General features: G+C 37.3%; 1 protein-coding gene across 1 annotated transcript in view; it reads right to left on the minus strand.

The window, feature by feature from the left end:
* Nucleotides 1–21,706, minus strand: part of NR3C2 (nuclear receptor subfamily 3 group C member 2) — a 494,406-nt gene that overhangs the window by 386,778 nt on the left and 85,922 nt on the right. The gene's annotated exons all lie outside the window — the stretch shown is intronic.

Genomic DNA, 21,706 nt, shown 5'->3' on the forward strand with positions numbered 1-21,706 from the left:
CAAAAAAAAAAAAAAATTATGTGCATAGAGTAACAAAATTATACAGATAGCCAGAAAGTGAATTACTCACTTTAGGGAAATGTGTTAGTTTTTTGAAAAATGATAAGGTCTTATTTTTCTGCCTTAAAAAGTAGACTCAACTTCAAAATGCTTACAAGATACAATTTATACATGTAATGTATTTTAATATTTATTTATATCCTGCTTTATTCAAAAAAAAAAGAGGCCTACACTAAAAACTCTACAGTTAAACCCTGCTAAAACATACAACCAAAGCACTAATGTATTTCCTTGATACAAATTCATTCAAAATATTCAATTATGAAAATTCAAAAGAGTCAATGCTGAATGTATAGTTTGTCAAGAGACCCCAATAAGAAAGACCATCTCTAATAATAGCAGATTGTTTAAATACTTCAACCCAAGACAACCGTATACATGTTATTTTTGTTAGGTGCCTTCAAGTTGGCTTCAACTCATAGTGACCCAATGCACAACAGAACAAAACACTGTCTGGTCCTGTCTCATCCTCACAATCCTTGCTATGGTCAAGCCCATCATTGCAGCCACTGCCAATGCAACACATTGAGGGGCTTCCCCTTTTTCGATGAACCTCTACTTCACTAAGCATGATATCCTTCTCCAGGGATTGGTTCCTCTTATAATATGACCAATGTAGGTGAGATGCTTCCAAGGAGCATTCTGGCTGCACTTCTTCCAGGACAGATTTGTTGTTATCCTGGCAGTCCATGGTATTTTCATTATTCTTCGCCAACACCACAATTCTAAGGCATAAATTTTTCTTTAGCCTTCCTTATTCATTGTCCATCTTTCACATGCTTATGAGGTGACAGAAAATACCATGGCTTAGGTTAGGCACACCTTAGTCTTCAAAGTGATGTCTTTGCTCTGTAACACTTCAGAGGTCCCCTGCAGCAGATATGCCCAGTGCAATACAACATCTGATTTCCTGACTGATGCTTCCATGAGGGTTGATTGTGGATCCAAGTAAAATGAAATCCTGAAAATTTCAGTATTTTCTCCACTTACCATGATGTTCCTTACTTGCCTACCTGTAAGGATCTCAGTTTTCTTTATGTTGAGATATAATCCATAATGAAGACTGTAGTCTTTGATCTTCATCAGTCAGTGCTTCAAATCATCTTCACTTGCAGCAAGCAAGGTTGTATCATCTGCATATGGCAGCTTGTTAATGAATCTTCCCCAAACACTGATTCTGTGTTCTTCTTCATACAGTCCAACTTCTTGAATTATTTGTTCAGCATACAGACTGAATAAATATGGTGAAAGAATACCACCCTGACCCATGCCCTTCCTGATTTTAAATCATGTAGTATCCCCATTAAACAACAGCCTCTTGGCCTATGTACAAGTTCTTCATGACCACAATCAAGTGTTCTGGAATTCCCATTCTTTGCAATGTTATCTACAATTTGCTGTGATCCACGCAACGAAATGCCTTTGCATAGTCAATAAAACACAGGAAAATATCTTTCTGGTATTCTTTGCTTTCAGCCAAGTTCCATCTGACATCAGCAATTTATATATATGTTATATAGGAGCTCTGGTAGCATATTGCCTAAGGCACTTGACTGCTAACCAGAAGGCTGGCGGTTCAAACCCACCAGTCACTCCTTGGAAGGAAGGTTGGGAAATCTCCTTCCATAGTGATACCACCTTGGAAACCCAAGGATGGGTTGCTATGAGTCGGGGCCAACTCGATGGCATATAACAACAACAACAACATATATCATATATACATATATATGAGTAACTGTATATATACACACATACATATATGTGTATATACATATGTATATATACACCTACTCCTTACTTATTGACTACCTCATTATCTGACATTTCACATTTATGACCACAGTAAAACTACTCTTTGACTATTCTGAGCATTAACAATGGATGTCTGGCAGTACCAAGTGCCAAGGTGTAAAGTGAGAGTAACACTGGCAGTTAAGGTTATGTGTCCGCTTTGCTGGGTCATGATTCTCAGCAGTTTAGCAGTTAAGCAATGATGAAACTTGGCAGTTATGTAATAATGAAATCTGGCAGTTGTGTAATGATGTAGTCATCCTCCTTTTATCTGATGTGGTTATCCTCCATTTTTGCATAATGCTAATTTTCACATAAAGACCTGGTCTTTGGAACTTAACATGTCAGTAAATGAGGAGTGGGTGTATGTGTGTATATGTATTCCAGAACCTTTAACAGCACTGTGAAATTCATGAGATATAGTAAATGCAAGTGCTTCCAAAAAGACTGCATAAAATTACACAATTTTATTTTAAAAACTATGTTTATAACTAGGCAGAGAAGAGTAGAAGTAAAAATTAGAATTTTAGGTTTCTACATTTAATGTGTTTTACATAAAAAGTGGAAAATTGTATTTTTAAGAAAAGTAGTTACTGTTCATATAATTAGTTTCATGTATGAAAAGACCATCACAACTATTTAAAACAAAACTGCAGATATCATATTATCTATTATCACTATTCTTAGTGACTGAACATATTTTCTCAAGACTTTATTGTTTTATAGAATAGATTTTCATCCTGGGCAAACCTATATACTGCAAATACTGAACCACATTCTACTGATATTTTGTAGCATATCAAATGGGTTCTACCAAATGGCATCTTTCATTTAGGACTGAAAAATTCTTTACCATGCCTTAAAAATAGTTGTGTGCTTTGTTTGTTTTTAACCAGTTGCCATTAAGTCATTTCTGACTCATAGCGACCTCATGCTTTGTCAGTGTTAATGAGCTCCATAAGATTTTCAATGGCTGATATTTTGGAAGTAGATCTTCAGGCCTTTCTTACAAGATGTCTCTGGGTGGACTTGAACCTTCAATCTTTTGGTTTGGAGCCAAATAAAGTTAACTGTTTGCAACCTCCAGGAACTCTGAAACTAGTCATTACACAGCTTTAAAAACTATCTTACAAAACATGAATACCAGTGTATTATGCATCTTTTACATACATATATATATAAATAATTTTTTTTAAAGCTTGTGTTAGGCATTTTAAAATAAAAAGATCCATACATGAAACAATGATAGAAAGGTAATGATTATAAAATATAGACCTTTTCAATGACATTGGAACACACAAGAATCTCTAAAATAAACATATTTCATGAAAAAAATGACAACTAGAATAAGCTGCACCACACCCAAATATGAATGATATAGATTCTTCTTAATCAAGGATATTTAAATTTTAAATGGATAAAATCAAACAAATCTTTTGTAGCAATGGGAAACATGAAGTGAGGAAACATTACTCTCCAAATTAGCAATGGAAATTATGGAAATTCAGAAGTGATTTATGATTTTTTGCTGTTATACTTTTTTTTTAAATGTACATCTAACGATCAAATAACTAATATTTCTAAGTTATTTCAATGAAGAGAAGTAATAAAAAAACAATTCTTAATGGACAAACACAATTAAACTAGCACTTACTTAAATAATATTAGTAAGTTTAAAATGAGCTGTTCTTACTGTCAGAAATCCTCTAAGTATAAGGATTCTTCTCCTTGTTCCTAAACCCCTTCCTCTCAAGTTATGAGTAGGAGACAAATAACAACATTCATACCAAACTGCTCAAGGTGGGGTCCATATGCCTCCTGGGCTATGTGAGGTACACCAGAGACTTGAAGCCCCAAGATAAAAATATGGCATGCCACTTTCATTTTCCTTTAGGGAGTAGAATACATCAAAGAAAAGTATCTCACAGAAAATCACCTTACATTCTTATGGGCCCTGCATTTACCATGACGGTTACGTCTCTAGGTCTTTGCTTATTCTATCTCTTTTGCCCAAAATGCCCAAGCATCCAACTCCAATTCTTTTCCAGATGAGTGTAACTTCAAGTCTGGTGTAGTTTCCGGAAGAAAGCTCTTCTTCTGTCTTTTCCAGGCGGCACCACCTCTCTGCTCCTGGGGCATGCAGGGACCATGTGCCACTGCACCATCTGAAGTGACTACCCCTCCAGAGTGGGGGCAGGGAAGTACCCTCATTGGTCTGTGTATCTCAGCACATGACTGGCAAACAATAAGCCTTGCGGAAATTATTTAAAGCTTGGCAGTGCACCATGATACTACTGGAAAGCCACCTATTGACAAAGCTCAAAAACAATGTTAAGAATAACACTTAGAGAAAAAGAGGTTTCTTGTCAGAAATCTGAACTGGAAAAACAAAGTTTAGGCTTTGGAGATCAAACCTCGGCTCTGCAACCTGACACTAAGTTACTTAACCTTTCTGAGCCTGTATTTCCTTGTTTTTAAAATGGGAATAGTGTTTGTACCTGTAACATAGGGTTAAGGTGAATATTAAATGAGTCATGCAAGTCATTACTGAGTACTTGATAAGGAACTGATGCTCATTCAGTGTCACAATTATTCAAGATCTTAAATGTGAAAACTGCATAATCTTCATATGTAAACATCAAATACACAGAATAAAGCTCTCATTAAATAATAAAATAGCATAAAAGGGGCAAATTAAAAATTATGTTACATGTGCTTATTAAACAAAAGAAGTCATTGCACCTGTGACAGTGAAAGTATGCTTTCTGTAGATCTGAGATAATGACTTCCAAATAAGGCTCTTATTAACACTGATCAGTCTGACAAATTATTGCATGTTTATGTTTATTTTTCTTTATTAATTCCATTATATCTTTTCCTTTAAAATTTAATCAATTAAAATGAAAATTCACCAGGTCTAAGACATTTTAGCATGTTAAAAGAAAGGTACAGGATATACAGATATATCCTATATGGATATAGAAAAGAGAGTTAAGGGATAAACACATTGAGAACAGAAGTTTTCACTTCCCTACTTATAAGGTTCTTTTACAAAAGACAGGGAGTACTGGTGGTACAGTACTGGAGATAGAGCTGGGTTACTAACTGAAAAGTCAGCAGTTTGAACACACCAGCTGCTCCAAGGGAGAAAGATCTGGCAGTCTTCTTCCATAAAGATTACAGCCTTGGAAAGAATAATGTAGAATCTGCAAAACACCGCATAACGTGGATTAACTTGGAGGACATTATGCTGAGTGAAATAAGTCAATCACAAAAGGACAAATATGGCATTAGTCCATTATTGTAAAAGTTAAGGAAATGTTTATCTATTGAAGGGAATTTTCTTTGTTGGTTACCAGGGGTGGGAGGGGAGGGGTTAGATAGATAGAGATAAATATTGATTTGGGTGAAGAGAAGGGCAATGTACCAAATGTGAGTGACCAATATGGCACCACTGAGGATGACAAAGACATAGAGAGGTACATGGGAGGTACAGACAACAAATATGAACCCTTTTGCATATACAGTACTGAGTTGTCAGTGAAGGCAAACATGGGTATATGGATGGATAGATAGGTGAACAGGCTAAACCATTAGGTATGTCTATGAAATGGGGAGTGTATCCAAGATCATATATAGGGTTGGCAGACAATGGTCCTGTAAGTTTATGTGAATGATCAGAATTCCCAGGTGTATAGTAGAGCTGACAAGGGGCAAGGTTGTGCTCACTGCTTGGTCACAGCCAGCTACCCAGAGGGACCGAGTAGTTGATCCTGCAGGCTTGGGACCATAGTCGCTGGGGACAACAAGCTCAATTGGCATAACATACTATACAAAACATTGTTCAACCTCCTACTTTGGCAAGTAGCAACTGGGATCTTAAAAGCTAGCAAGCTGCCATTTAGATGCAATGATGGGTCTCTCCTCATCAAGAGCAAAGAAGAAAGAAGAAAACCAAAATTAATGGAAACAATCAGTCCTAGCGACTGGTACACCATCCGATCTGCAACCTATACAACTATGAGATCAGAAGAACTAGATGGTGCCCGGCTACCACTGTCATCCACTTGAAAGGGATGTAGGAGATCCTGGATAGAGAGGGAGAACAATGTGGAACAAAACTCAAAATCATTTGGAGGGGAGAAAAAAAAAATGGTGGGGACCAGGTTTGCTGGTCCAATAGAGCCTGGTGGAACCACTGAGACTATGGCCCCTAGCTGCCCTTCAGGTCTGGAACTGAACCCACACCTGTGGTTTCCAGCCAAACAAAGTACACACATGTGAGTTAAACATTTACCTCAAGTAGACACACGCCCTGGAGAGAACAATCATGGGAGAAGGAAGGGCTGCTTATGCACAGGGAGACAGCTCAGGGAGCAGGAGAGTATGGAGGGATGGACACTGGGAAGGGGTAACTATGGGGAGGAAGTGGGAGGGGAGCTGTTGCATTGTGGTAAACTGTGGTCAATGACATGAGACAAAGTATATGTGAACTCCTTTATGGAAAGTGAATTTGCTCTGTAAATCTTCACCCAAATCACAATAAATAATTAAAAAAAAAAAAAAAGATTACAGCCTTGGAAGCTCTGTGGAGCAGTTCCACTATGCTCTATAGAGTGGCTGAAAGTCACAATCAACTCAACGGCAATAGGTCTTCTTTGGTGTTTGGTTTTAAGAGAAAACAATAAATATCTTTAAATTATGAAAATGCACTGAAATTACCATCTTTTGAAGGGACTGTATTTATTCAACTATGTGTTTCCAATACAAAGTAAACCATTTATTAAAATGTCATGCCTCAGTTCTTTTTTGTTAAATTTAAATTATGTGAAAATGAGATTCTAAAAGCAGTAGGCCCTACAATCTCAAAGGGGGGAAAATACTTCCATTTTCAAGATACTTACATCTGTGCTTACAACTAAACCACTGGAATACTTGGGTAATAAGTTAATATTTCATTTGCAATATACTTAAACCATAATAACAGAATACCAGCAAGAATTCCATAAGCCAAATTTGATCTGAAAAACAAAACGATCTACAAAACACTAAGTAAAAAACCAAACCAAACTCACTGCCATCAAGTCGAACCCGACTCATAGCGACCCCTCCTTGGGTTTCCAAGGCAGTATCACTATGGAAGTAGACTGCTCATCTTCCTTCCGAGGAGTGGTCGGTGGGATTGAACTGTCAGCCTTCTGGTTAATAGTCAAATGTCTTAGGCACTATGCTACCAGAGCTCCTAAACACTAAGTAGATAACATAGAATAAGCTAAACACAATAGCAAAAAATAAATAAATAACTGAAAAAAAATTCTAAAATGCCAAATATGTTATTGACTGACTAGCTCATAAAAGATGCCCATATTTTCAAGCATCATTCCTTTGGATCATCTTACCAGAAGAGAGCTGCATGATGAATTCATGGTGGAATAAGTTGATAAATGAATGATTGTTTCTTTTATATCTGCAATTTTGGTTCAACTTTCTCACAAAATTCTCTTTATTTTCTTTCCTGGACCATTAGACTTCAGTTTCATGAGAAAAGATCATAAGCCAACTCCCTAAGAACAACTGCACCCAGCATCTGATCAAACGTGTTTAGTTTCTCAACATTGTCCTTACCGTAAGTATTTTTTAAAAAAAAAAAACAAACACCTCATAACATGGACAAAATTTTTAGAATGTACTAGGACTGTATGTTTCTTATGTTTTCCTGACAGAATATAGGATTTTTATCAGCTGTTAACAGGTGATTCTCACATCCACTGAGGTTACACATAGGTCTGCATCTCCCCCCAAATAAACAGATTGTAGCTACCTTTGGTTTCACCAGCCATGATGGGCAAACATAACAATAATACTGTAGGAGGAACCAATGAGTACCAATAAAATTTATGCATGCCAATATAAATCAGTCATCACCATGGGACCTCTTAAAGTGTTAAAGAGCAAAGATGTCATTTTAAAGACTAAGGTGAGGCCTAACCCAACCATGGTACATTTAATCACCTCATATGCTGAACAATGAATAAGGAAGAGAGAAGAAGCGTTGATGACTTTGAATTGTGGTGTTGGCAAAGAATACTGAAAATACTATGGCCTGCCAGAACAGACAAATGTGTCCTGGAAGAAGTGGAGCCATTCTCCTTAGACATGAGAATGGCCAGACTTTGTCTCACCTACTTTGGTCATGTTGTGAGAAGGGATCAGTCCCTAAAGAAGGTTGATTCAAGCATGGTATAGTAAAGGGTCAGAGAAAACAGGGAAGACTCTCAATGGGATGGACTGAGACAGTGGCTGTAAGGATGTACTCAAGCATGACAAAGACTGTGAAGGTGGTACAAGACCCAGCAGTATTTCTTTCTCTTGTAAACAGGGTTGCTATGAGTCAGAGAGGACTCAACGACACCTAATGCCAACAATAACGACATATGTTCCACTGCTATTCCAGAATGAGAGTTTAAAGATATATAGGAAGGGAGGAAATTATCAAGGAAAAAAGACAGGAGGGGATACAGTAGTCCTGGTAGATATCTAAGAATCAGTTCCTAATTTTTTCATATTTCAGGGGTCCCAGACCCCTCTGAGAAACAGATGGAAGCTGTATATTCATTCCTCCCTCACATGTACATATATATAAATGTTACATATAATTTCAACAGTCCTATGAAGCCCCAAATTAAAAATTCATAAACTTAAGAATTACAATGTCAATATATGCCAAAACTCCAACTCAGGGTGCCCCATGTGTATCAAAGGAGAACTGTACTCCATAGAGTTTTCAATGGCTGATTTTTCTGAAATAGATCACCAAGCGTTTATACTACCGCAACAATACATGGGGCGGGGTGGAGGTGGGTTTAAATCTTTATACAAAAACAATCAGTTTTTCCATTTTTTTCTCCCAAAGGAAAACCAGACTTAAGTTTATGCTGTGATATTAATATGGGGGCTGAAGCTAGGTGAGAGTCCAGGATGAGAGTCTAAGACAGATAGCTATGAACACGAACTAGTACACAGTGGTGAAAGATGGCCCTAAGGCTTGTTGATTCACTTCTAAACAGGAAGAAAATGTAGTAAAATGAAGTGGAAGAAAGTTGTCAGCGACAGCAACAGGGAAGAAATAGAATTTCCTAAAGCAGCAGGTTCAAGTACAAAAATACAGAAGAAAGATCATTTAGTCAAATCTTGGCAATACAAAAGTGTTTCTCCTCTCTCCCTCCTCCATAGTTACCATCATCTTGTTTATTTAGCATAAAGCACAGTGGAGAAGACCTACAGAAAAGTGAAATTATACAATTTACAGTATTAATTTATGTATACAAATATACACATAACTAACTACATTATATGTATGTGTGGGTGTGCTTGTTTTCCTACACAAGTGTGTGCTTTCTTTTTTAAACAAAACCTAAGCTTCACCAATAACTGTATCATGGTGAACCAGTCTCAAGATTCATATATTAACTATAGTAAGTATGCTTATTAGTTTCTTCCTCTGTGGTATGGATATTAGAAATTCTTATTGTAAAGCTAAGCTGCTCATAGGAAAAATAAACAACGTGGGCAACAGCATCACAGAAACTGTACAATCTATAATTAGAATTGTATTTTATTCAGTAACCTATTTTCCCCTAAATGTTTTTTTTTACTCTATATGCATCCAACGTATTAATTCATTATTAACCATTCCTGTTTGGATTTGGGATGTATGTGGGTTACAAATGGAACCATATTTTCAATCAGTGTTAGAACTCCTATCACCGTTTCAATGTCCCCGCTGACCCTAATGCCATTACTGGACACTGTAGTCACTATTTTAATGTACAGAAAGAATTCCTATGGAACTCTAACAAGATTATATAATAACTATGAAAAAGCAATATGAAAAAAGAAATGCTTGTATATGTATACACACCTATAAATACATACCCATACAGAGAGAGAGAGTATCATTAATTGAAATGGAAATAAAAGAGAAATAATATATGAAAGAGATTTTCATAAAGAAACTGGGGTTGTGAAATTAGTAGTCATTCAGAGGAAATGTTCATTATAAACCCTACCATATAAAAGAACTCTCTTGATAAGAAAAATAGGCCATTATGAAGATGTGGAAGGGAAATTTATTTAGGGAAAGAAAGAATATTCTAAGTCTGTATTCTCCCTCCTGGCTATCATCCCTGGAAAGAGGTGAGACTGAGGGCAGAAACCAAGCTTTAGAGAAGCAGTGGATTTTACCTTCTACACTGGCCAGGCTGGACATTCAGCTAATAGATGACAGTGCTGCTTCTAAAAACATAATGAATGCCCATCAGAAGGCTATGTCATCTGGAGAGTAATGATCCTTGGAGTATAAGTTACACTACCGGGGAGAATCTCAGAAAATATGAACAGATTTAGGGGTAAAATGGGAAAAGAAAAACCAAAAGAATATAATACTGCTCTCATCTGTACAGATTGACAAGACAGATTTAGTAAAATAGCCAGAGATGGAGAAACAGAAATCGAGGGCAGGCTACGATTCTCTTTCTAAAGCAGACCTCTGAGACTGTTGTTTCTACCTAGAGGGTAAGTTTATGAGAGTAGTGATTTTTTGCCTTACTTGTACACTACTGTACCCCCAGTACTAGAGTGGTGCCTGGTACACAAAAAGGGAAAATGAGAAGCAGAGATCATGGGGACACACTAAATATGAAATACTACTTTTCTCCTCTCTGAGAAAATACAAACACCAAAAGATACAGCAAGGCACTAAATGAGTCCAGGCTTAAGTATATGTCATTCTAAACAGCAGCTGGCAAACTATGGCCTGTGGACTAGCTTCTTGTTTTTCTAAATAAAGTTTTATTGACACAGCCATGCTTGTTGTTTACATTATTATCTATGACTGTTTTTGTGCTACAACAGCAGAGCTGAGTAGTTACAACAGACACCACCATATGGCCCATGATGCCTAACATATTTATTATCTGATGCTTTGTAGAAATTTGCCAGTCCCAGGTATAAATGACAAATTAATAATACTATAGCAAGGGAGAAAAGCAAGATGAGTCATTGTTCTAATTATGTAGACGATTCTAAGTAGGTGTATGTTTTAAATATGTGGACTGGATGATGATCACTGGGATTTTGGAATATTCTAGATCACACAGTAATTGACTGGGTTTACAAAAGGGAATTATTTTTAAACTCTTTTAAAGTATTATGTGTTAGGTCTTTTAATAGACACCTTTCCATAGTTTTCATCTTAACATAATCATATAATGCTAATAGCATTTAAAATACAACATGAAAGAGCCTTGGGGTGCAACAGTGAAGCACTAGGCTGCTGACCAAAAGATGGGCACTTTGAATTCACAGGAGAAAAATACCTGAAGATCTCCTTCCAAAAAGATTACAGCCTAGGAAACCCTAAGGGGCAGTTCTATTCTGTTATATGGAGTCTCTATGAGTCAAAATTGCCTCCATTGCATACAACAAAATGCAACATAAAGCATGAACTGACGAGCAATAATAAATAGTTAAGATAAATTCCAGACCCACAGAGTCAGAGCTACAGCTGTCACCCTTCTAGATATCCTCCTAAGGATGCTGCCCAAGCCCTTCTTTGGCACCAATACTCTGGATTTTAATGATCTGATTTTGTGTCTTTTTCCTCCACTAGACATAAACTCCTTAAAGGTAGAAACCATGTATTAATAATGTTGTATTCTGGACACCTGATAAATCTCTGCTGTGTTTGCTTACAGATGACCTAACAGAACATGGAGGTTTAAAAATGATGAAAAAATACATTCAAAATCAAATTTTAAATAATCTCTAAGTTAACAGGAACTCTGGTAGCATAGTGCCTAAGGCACTTGACTGCTAACCAGAAGGATGGTGATTCAAACCCACCAGCCACTCCTCGGAAGAAAGGTTGGGCAATCTACTTCCGTAGTGATACCACCTCGGAAACCCAAGAAGAGGTCACTAGGAGTCGACTCGATGGCACATAACAACAACAACAACAACTAAGTTAACAGCCCACATCAGTTACCCCGGATCAATGTGAATACAAGACTTCACAATAACAGAATTAAAGTTTTTAATTTAATTAAAGTTTTAATTTTCTATCTCTGGCTAAACTTTTAATAACTTTGAAAATTTCAAGACTGTGCTATCCTTTTCCTGCTTAAATGCAATACAATTCATTCTGTCAATGACTTCATAATCATTCTGAACATCAATTATTATACTGAACTTCAGAGGTAGCTGTAACTACAGATGGCACAGCCAAAGTATAAGTGAGCCACAGTGAACCTTGCCCTAGCAGTAGTTCTGCAATTTTCCTCTAAAAATTCAGAACGTATGGCCTACCACGAACTCTGGTAGCATAGTGGCTAAGGCACTTGACTGCTAACCAGAAGGCTGGCGGTTCAAACCCACCAGCCACTCCTCAGAAGGAAGATGGGGCAATCTACTTCTGTAGTGATACTGCCTCGGAAACCCAAGGAGGGGTCGCTATGAGTCGGGTCCAACTCTATGGCACATAACAACAAACAACAACATGGCCTACCACAGATTGTGGGGTGTCTGTTCCACTTCCTTTTATTAAAAGTCTATTTGAGTATTTTTACCTCTATGCTGGTTGTCTCTTATTTCCATTCTTTATATAATCACATATATTTATTCTTACTTTCATCCACTTAAAAGTTATAGAGTATTTATGCTCGGAAACTATAGCAGTGCCCAAAATGAGTACAAATCCCACTGCTGTGGAATTTGCAATCAAACTACTTGAGAGAGAATGAGCTATTTAAGAGTAACAACAAAAATATCCAAATAAATTATTCCAAATTATGGTAAGTGCTATGGAATACATGAGAGGTCATCATATCACAGAGAAATCAGATTTAGTCAAGGGGTGGGTGGAGGATGGGTTGAGGAGTGAGGGGAATAGAGGGAAGTATCTCTGAGGAAACTATACATTTAAGCAGAGGAATGAAGGAATGATGTCTCAGTTCCTGGGCCAAGGCTATCAGGGTACTCGGCTCACTGCACCTTTCTACATTTAAGTCTGCAGATTTTTGTTTTCCCTCTCTCCACACACTGCCGTAGAGGGATATGGTTTTAGAAGGGTGATCAGGTTTATGAATCAGAAGGCCTAGCTTTGAGTCTCATCTGTAATGGTGAGTTCTTTCATTTTTCTGAGCTCTCTGAAAAAATGGGACAGGCTTCTCCCCAAATCACCTCAGAGTTCCTGTGCAGGAGGACTAACTGAAATTGTGCACGTCAAAGGTCTTGGTGATGATCAAGGACTGTTTAACAGTGTAAACAGTCATTGTTCATTCTACATTCTTCTTTTCTTTCCTGTTTTCAATGGCTTCTTTAATGTTGTACACTTTTCTCTGAGAAGAACTGATGTTTTACATATCCTAAGCTCGTGGCATAGAGCCTAAGGCATTTGACTGCTAACCAGAAGGTTGGCAGTTCAAACCTACCACACACTCTGCAGAAGGAAGACTCGGCAATCTACTTCTGTAAAGATTTACCACCCCGGAAACCTAAAGGGGGTTGCGATGAGTCAGAATTGACGCCATGGCAGCTGAGTTTGGTTTTTGGTTTTTGGAAGTTAAAGTCCTGCTTTCCTTCTAATCAGAAATTCGACCCATCAGAACATGCTCTGCTCCCATTATTTAGTCACTCATTCATAGTAAATGTACAAAAAATATTTGTAATGTATCAAGAAGTCCTAGGCGTTGTTGTTGGGTGCCATTGAGTTGGTTCTGACTCATAGTAACCCTATGTATAAGTGAAAGAAACTGCCTGGTTATGTGCCATCCTCACAGCTGTTGCTATGTTTGAGCCCACTATGTCAGGCATTATGTATATAGTTGAGGGACTTCTACTTTCACTGACTCTATTTTACCAAGCATGAAGTCCTTCTCCATGGACTGGTCTCTCCTGAAAATATGTCCAAAGTATGTGAGATGAAGTCTTGACATCCTCACTTCTCAGGAGCGTTCCAGATGTACTTATATCAAGATAGATTTGTTCATTCTTCTGGTAGACCATGGGATAGTCAATAGTCCTCACCAAGACCATAATTTAAAGCATCAATTCTTCAGTCTTCCTTACTCATTGTCCAGCTTTCACACTTATATGAAGTGACTGAAAATATTATCTTGGGTCAGGTGAACCTTAGTCCTCAAGGGGAAATCTTTGCTTTTGAACACTTTAAAGAGGTTTCTTGCAGTAGATTTGCCCAACACAACACATTCTTTGAGTCTTGATTGCTGCTTCCATAGGCAATGATGGTGGATCCAAGTAAAATGTAATCCTTGACAATTTCAATCCTTTCTCCATTTGTCATGATGATGTTTACTTGTCCAGTTGTGAGGATTTCTGTTTTGTTTATGTTGAGTATAATCCATACTGAAGGCTGTAATCTTTGGTCATCATCAGTTAAGTGCTTCAAGTCATCTTCACTTTCAGCAAGCAAGGCTGTGTTACCTGCATGTTACAGATCATTAATGAGTCTTTGTCCAATCCTGATGCCATGTTCTTCTTCATACTGTCCAGGTTCTGAGATTATTTGCTCAGCATAAAGACTGTATAAGAATGGTGACAGCATACAACCTTGATGCACAACCTTCCTTATTTTAAACCATGCAATGTTCCCTTATTCTGTTTGAATGACAGCCTCTCTGTCTATGTACTGTTTGAATGACAGCCTCTTTGTCTATGTCCTCATTAGCATAAGTAATTACACTGGAATTTCCATTCTTCTCAATATTATCCATAATTTGTTATGATCCACACAGTCAAATGCCTTTGAATAGTTAATAAAACACAGGAAAACATCCTTCTGGTATTCTCTGCTTTCAGCCAAGATCCATAGTTAAGTTGTGTGTCAACTTGACTGGGAGTTTTGAGTGGCTAGGCAGCTGGATGTAGTTATTCCCCATAATAAGACTGGCAATCAACTCCATGGTGGAATCTACTGGAATAGCTGAGTAGCTGTCTTAGGAATGTGGTCTTCCAGTATATAAGCAGCAGCAGCAGTGAGAAAGGTCTCTGCAGCTTTTTGGCACACTTGAACATTGCATGTAGCCAAGTCTTCATACAGCAGCCTGCCATACTGTCTGCCAATCTTGGGATTGCTAATGGACTTGAACTAGTGGCCTGCCATGTTGTTTGCTAATCTTGTGATTGTGCCATTTTAGTTGTTTATCAGCCTCAGAAGCTAGCAGCTGTCTGAGTTAAGAGAAGCCTCCTGCTTCAGTGGGCTGGGAGCAAGAGGCACAGCTGAAGCCCAGGGTTGAGGGGCCTTCAACCAGTCCCTTGAGCTGGCACTGGAACTCAGACTTCTAACCTCCATAACTGTAAGAGAACAAATTCCTGTTTGTCAAAGCCACTCATTTGTGGTATTTTCTGTTTGAATGATACCAAAGGTAACCAAAACAATCCATCTGACATCAGCAATGATATCCCTCATTCCACGTCCTCTTCTGAAACCATCTTGAATTTCTGGCAGTTACCTATCCATGTACAGCTATAATCATTTTTTAATTATCTGCAGCAAAATTTTACTTGTGTATTAATGATACTGTTTGATAATTTCCACATTCTGTAGCATCATCTTTCTTTAGAATGGGCACAAATATGAATCTCTCCCAGTTGGTTGGCCAGGTAGCTATCTTCCAAATTTCTTGGCATACACAAGTGAGCATTTACAGCACTGCGTCTGTTGGTTGAAACATCTTAATTGGTATTCTTTCGATTCCTAGAGTCTTATTTTTCACCAGTGCTTTCAATGCAGTTTGAACTTCTTCCTTCAATACCACTGGTTCTTGATCATATTGCTATCTCCTGAAGTGGTTGAATCTCAACCAATTCTTTTTGGTACAATGACTCATAGGCACTAGGATATAGCTTTTTTAAATGAAAATGTGGCTCTGATTCATAATTCATGAAATCTAGACTTTTGATATCTCTAAATTATAGGTTGTCTACAATTGTAGAGGAGGAAAATACTTTTCTGCCCAAGATATTTTGTATTCTCAATCTCAAACATCAATGAAAAAATTAATTGTGCATTTAGAGACACTCAAAACTCACTGCTGTCAATCCGAACCCAACTCATAGCGACCCCTCTTTGGGTTTCTGAGGCAGTATCACTACGGAAGTAGACTGCCCAACCTTCCTTCCGAGGAATGGCTGGTAGGTTTGAACTGCCAGCTTTCTGGTTAGCAGTCAAATGCCTTAGGCACTCAAACCATTTCAAAATTAATGCTTAATTAAGTTTGCTCAGTAATTAAGTTTTAATCCAATAATATGGCTTTAAAATTAGTCAGTCTTAAATGTGAATCTAAATTTTGTAATTTATGAGTAATGCGACCATTTAATAATTTGCCTAAACAATTTCAGTTTTGTTGTAGTTAGCTGCTATTGAGCCATCTCCCAACTAACGATGTCCTCACATATAACTGAAGTAAATGTTGCCAGATCCTGCCAAATCCCCCTGATTGGTTGGGAATGAGATCATTGTAATCCATAGGGTTTTCATAGGCTGATTTTCAAAAGTAAATTACCCGGCCTTTCTTCCTAGTCTGTCTTAGTCTAGAAGCTCCACTGAAACCAATTCATCACCACAGCAACACACAAGCCTTCAGGGACAGATGGGTGGTGGCTACACATGAGATGCAATGGCCCAGAATTGAATCTAGGTCTCCCACTTGGAAGGCAAGATGTCTACCACTAAACTACTACTACCTGTGATCTTTGAAATGGAATAGTCTATGTTTACAAGCCACATAAGGTTATTATAAAAATGAAAATTCCAGAAAATAGAAAATACAATGCTCAACGTTTGTTTTTACTCTCCCCTCATTTTATACATACATATACACACACACACACATATGTATGTGTGTGTGTGTGTGTGTATATATATATATACACACACACACACACACACACACACATATATATATATATATATATATATATATATACACACACACACACACACACATATATATATATATATATATATATATATGCCATTTTTAGTACTTTTTGATATATAATATTTAAAAAATAGAGGAGCTTCACCATGCTGTTACACTTTATTTTGCTGGATACGACACATGCACTTTTGCACAGTGTTTCGCCTAACTGACATACTACTCTAGGAGCACTGAAGCTCATCCATTTGGATTAGAGGATTGCAAAACACAGGAACCAATTTTTTAGAAAAGAAATATTTATGGAAAAAATTGTTTTTGCTCTCATAAACGATAATGTTTTTGGTGCTATATAGAAATTGGCATGGCATTATAGCAGTTCACTCTACTATAGAATGAAAGCAGAATTTATATTAGATTTCTCATTTATACTATTAACAATTATTAATAATATACATCATGTCATTATAAAGGCAAAAAATCCACTTAATAACAACTACACTATGCATGACACTAAAGGTTTTCAAAGCCATTCCTCCTACAATTCCATAAGTCCATGGGTGCTGTCATGATACGGCACAGATGTGTCATATGGCATAACATTCCCAGGTCACACAGTGAAGCACAGTAAAACTAGCTCCCCAACATGCATCTTCTCTGTCCTTGTACCCAGGATTTCTTAATCATTTTTTGTGGCATAAAGCTGTTGTAGCAATTTCAAGAAATGTATAGATGCCTTCTTAGAATAATGTTAAGTGTATAACTAGGCTACAAAGAAGTCACCTAGGTTGAAAGTTATCAAAATATCTTCAAATAGGACATGATAAATACTATTGCTTTATTAATGCATTAAATAGCAAGATTTGGCAGTGGGTTGAATAAATACTGTAATTTTAGTGGAGTGATGAGCTTAAATAGTTTGAGATATCTGTAGCAAGTGTAATGTGATATGAAAATATCTGGAGTTTTCATCAGTGGCCAAGTCACAGGTTTTGCTAATACTTCTCTGGTTTACTGCCTACGTTCCTAATTAAAAGAGGGCTTGGGGGGGGGGGCGGGAAGCCAATAAACAAATACATCTTACATCAAAATTTTGCATATCTTTGTGTGTGGATACACCTGCTGTGTTAACAGATTAATGAAAATAAAAGTACTTTCCCCCCTCATCCAAACTCATGAACCTCTGGAAATTCTTGCCACAGACCTTTTAGGATTCTTGCTAAGTCTTCCAACAAAGTTCACTGATTTATGTATGGTAGCCATAAAACAAAAACAAACAAACAAACAAAAAAATTCACTGCCATCAAGTCGATTCTGACTCACAGGAACCCCCACTGGGTTTCCAAGGCACTAAATCTATATGGAAGTAGATTGCCCCGCCCCATCTTCCTTCTGTGGAGTGTCTGGTGGGTTTGAACAGCCAATGTTCTGGTGAGCATTCAAATGTCTTAGACATTGCACCACCACAGGGAGTTTTTAAAGTATTTCAATATATGGCTAAAACTATCTTTAATATTTAATACCAATACAAAGATCTAAAAAAAAAAAGACAGTATATTCTGTTTCATAAATTCAAAGCTTTTATGTACTAATCACCTCCAATCTTAATACTCTACACTGTTATACAAACCTATAAAAAGATTTTGGGGATAATGAAATTAAAGAAAAAACCCTGTTGAAAGTATCAAATGCTGGATAAATTTACTTGTTTACAAATCATAGAAAATTGTAACACAGCAGGTATACCCACACACAAGGATATTCAAAATTATAAAGTCCGATACATCTGTTTCCACACCTTCCCACAAGCCCTCGCCTGTGCTCTTTCTCCTTACTCTTTGTACCTTCCCTCAATAATCCTGTGTTTATATTGCTGGCTCTTTGCCTTCAGCAGAATCCAGTACCAGTCTAGCTAACACTATGGTACCCATAGTAGGGATATCTCAATGTAGTTCCAAATGCATTCTTTGTAGATATAGAAACCTCAGTTTCTGAACCCCAAATAAGGAAGCATGGATTGAAAAGTATACTTACAGGGAAAACTAGACAGAATACTTGGTATCAGAAAGCTCCTGGGAAATCCAAAAGGGACAACTAATGCATATTTACCCAAGTGTGTTTTTTTCTCTTCAAGGTAAAGCTGACCTTGTTGGTGTGTGCCTGTACCACAATTGGGAGACATGCAGAATGCACACACTATGTGCTTAAGAGTTAGTGTTCTTGTTATCAATTACGTGAGTAAAGTGCATACAAACTCCTGAAGCATTTCAGCTACTTACTTTTGTATAAACAGACTTGTTAGAAACATTAAAATATTCTAGAAGATACACTGACAGAGAGAAATCCCAGCTCTAGGATCTATTTATAAATCTCAAGACATAAATTAATTGAGGGAAGTATAAATTAATAAATTCAAATGAAACTCTTTATCATGAATTAATAAGCCTTCTCACATAAGCAAAGAAATATATGCCCTATCAGATTATTAAAAATTCTGCTTTATTTCCTCTTCTCCCCACATACATCAACATGTTTGCATTGCACCTGAACACCAAAGGCAAATTTTTTTTTTAAAAGGCCCCTCTGTATTAGAATTGTAATAAATTTTCTAGAGCATCAAATCATCAGTGAAAGGACTTTATATTAATGTTTAATTAGTTACATGTGGATTTTGTTAATAAAACAATATAATCCAAACCCAAACCCATTGACATGAAGTTGATTTTGACTCATTGTGCCCCTACAGGACAGAGTGGAACTACTCCATAGAGTTTCCAGGACAGCAAACTTTTATGATAGCAGATTGACTTATCTTTCTTCTTTGGAGTGGCTGGTGGGTTTAATCCACTGACATTTTGGTTAGCAGTCGAGCACTTAATCACTGCAACACCAGGGCTCCTTTAATAAAACAATAGCTAGACGTACATTACATTGAGAACACATTTGCAATAGTACCAATCTACGAAAAATAACTTCACTCATGATTTACATAAATTACTTACTGTTCATGGTGACACAGTGGCTGCAACAATGGGCTCAAGTATAGAAGGACTGTGAGGATGGTGCGTAACTGGACAGTTTCATTCTGTAGTACATAGGGTTGCTATGAGTCGGAGCCAATTTGAAGGCATCTAACAACAACATGCTAATATTGTACAATCTTTCAACAAGCAGAAAACCGCCCTTGTTAAAAAAAAAAAAAAGAGAGAGCGAGCGAGCGAGCAAGAGAAAAGCATGTTACATTCTATAAACCCAGCCCAAATAGTACTGGCTTTAGTTCTGTTACCTCCAGAGTTACCCATCTTAATAAGAGTTCTTGTCAGGTAAGAAATACAAAAGGCTCCAGTACCTCTACATTTGAAAGACACTGAACAAAAATCAAATATATAATAAAATGGACTTGTAATGAACTTGTGTGCCTTATTACATTTCAAAAGCTGCCTGAAAATTAAGAGTAGTTTAAATGAATGGGATTGTTTAAGCTGATACAGCAACCCAAATATTATAAACTTTTAGTATATTATAATTGTTTTCTTGGTCTATATCATATTACATAAATGCAATCATTAAATTGAAAACAATCAAATATTATCAAGTTAAAGATACACTCAGATAATCTGAAAAATTCTATCTCACTATTAAAATTCAGTTTGAGTTTAATATGAAAAATGTTAGCATACCAAAAGAATTCTAGCTAAGCAATCATGTACAAACATAGATATTAGCCTGAAATTTAAGACACACTGCTGGATTGAATGATGAGACCATCAGTTTGAGTTCTTCAGTTCATTAGCTTAACCACAATCCCAACCTAATATCCATAAAGTCACAACGGCAAATGTAACATACCTCCTAAGTTTAGAGAACTACACAAATTTTTCATTATTCACATCAGGAAGGATGTATGCTCAGCATTATTTTAGTGACAGTGAAGGGAGAACTAGACCAGTCTTTGAGGAAGAAAGTAAACTTAAAAAAAATAATAATAATTAAAAACCTTTTTTTTTTTCTTATGTTCAACACAAGTATATTAAAATATAGAAATATATACCCCTCCCCAAAATTACTCACATCCTCCCACCCAGAGAGGCACAAAAGCAATACTCAGTCTTCCTCCACAAACCTCACCTCACCTCCTTGCTACTCAGATGCCTAAACCAGGTCCCCAGGTATCATCCTGAACTCCTCCCTCTCTCTCTCTCAATCCCCACTAGCAATCAATCAGCAAGCCCTATTGATTCCACTTAAATGTCTCTCAGAGCCATCACTTCTCCTAAAGTTTAGTCCAGGGTGGTGGAGCAACCTCTATGCACACAACACCAGACACCTACCTTTCCCAATTTCTTCCCTCCACACTTCCCTGAGATACCACCAACCTACTGACACTTTTACTAGGTCTCCTACATCTAAACTTTTGTATGCTTCAGGTTTCAGATTAAAAGCCACTTACTGTGGGAGGAGGAAGAGTTCTAAGAATAGTTACTCAGTTCTTTGGGTGGGATGTACTTTAACATTAAGTTTGTGTGTGCAATTCAACTCGTGCCTCTTCAAACAACTAAGTCAAGGGGATAGACTCCTAAGCTGTGCAGTAGTGCTTTAAACATCAATGCCAACTGGTTTTTTTTGGGGGGCGTTCTCACTACCATCTCTACTGTTGTTACCACATCTTCAATACTATTCACAAAAATAATAAGTAACCAACAGTGGTGTAGTTCTTGTTGTTGTTGTTGTTGTTGATAAGTGCCGTCGAGTCGTTTCCGACTCATAGCGACCCCATGCACAGCAGAACGAAACACTGCCCTATCCCGCGCCAGCCCCACAATCCCTGCTATACTTGAGCTCATCATTGCAGCCACCGTATCAATCCATCTCGTTGAAGGCCTCCCCCTCTTTCGTCG

Source organism: Orycteropus afer, unplaced genomic scaffold (assembly GCF_000298275.1).
Source record: "Orycteropus afer afer isolate SDZICR_OR568_19922 unplaced genomic scaffold, OryAfe1.0 scaffold00415, whole genome shotgun sequence".
Classification (NCBI taxonomy): Eukaryota; Metazoa; Chordata; class Mammalia; order Tubulidentata; family Orycteropodidae; genus Orycteropus; species Orycteropus afer.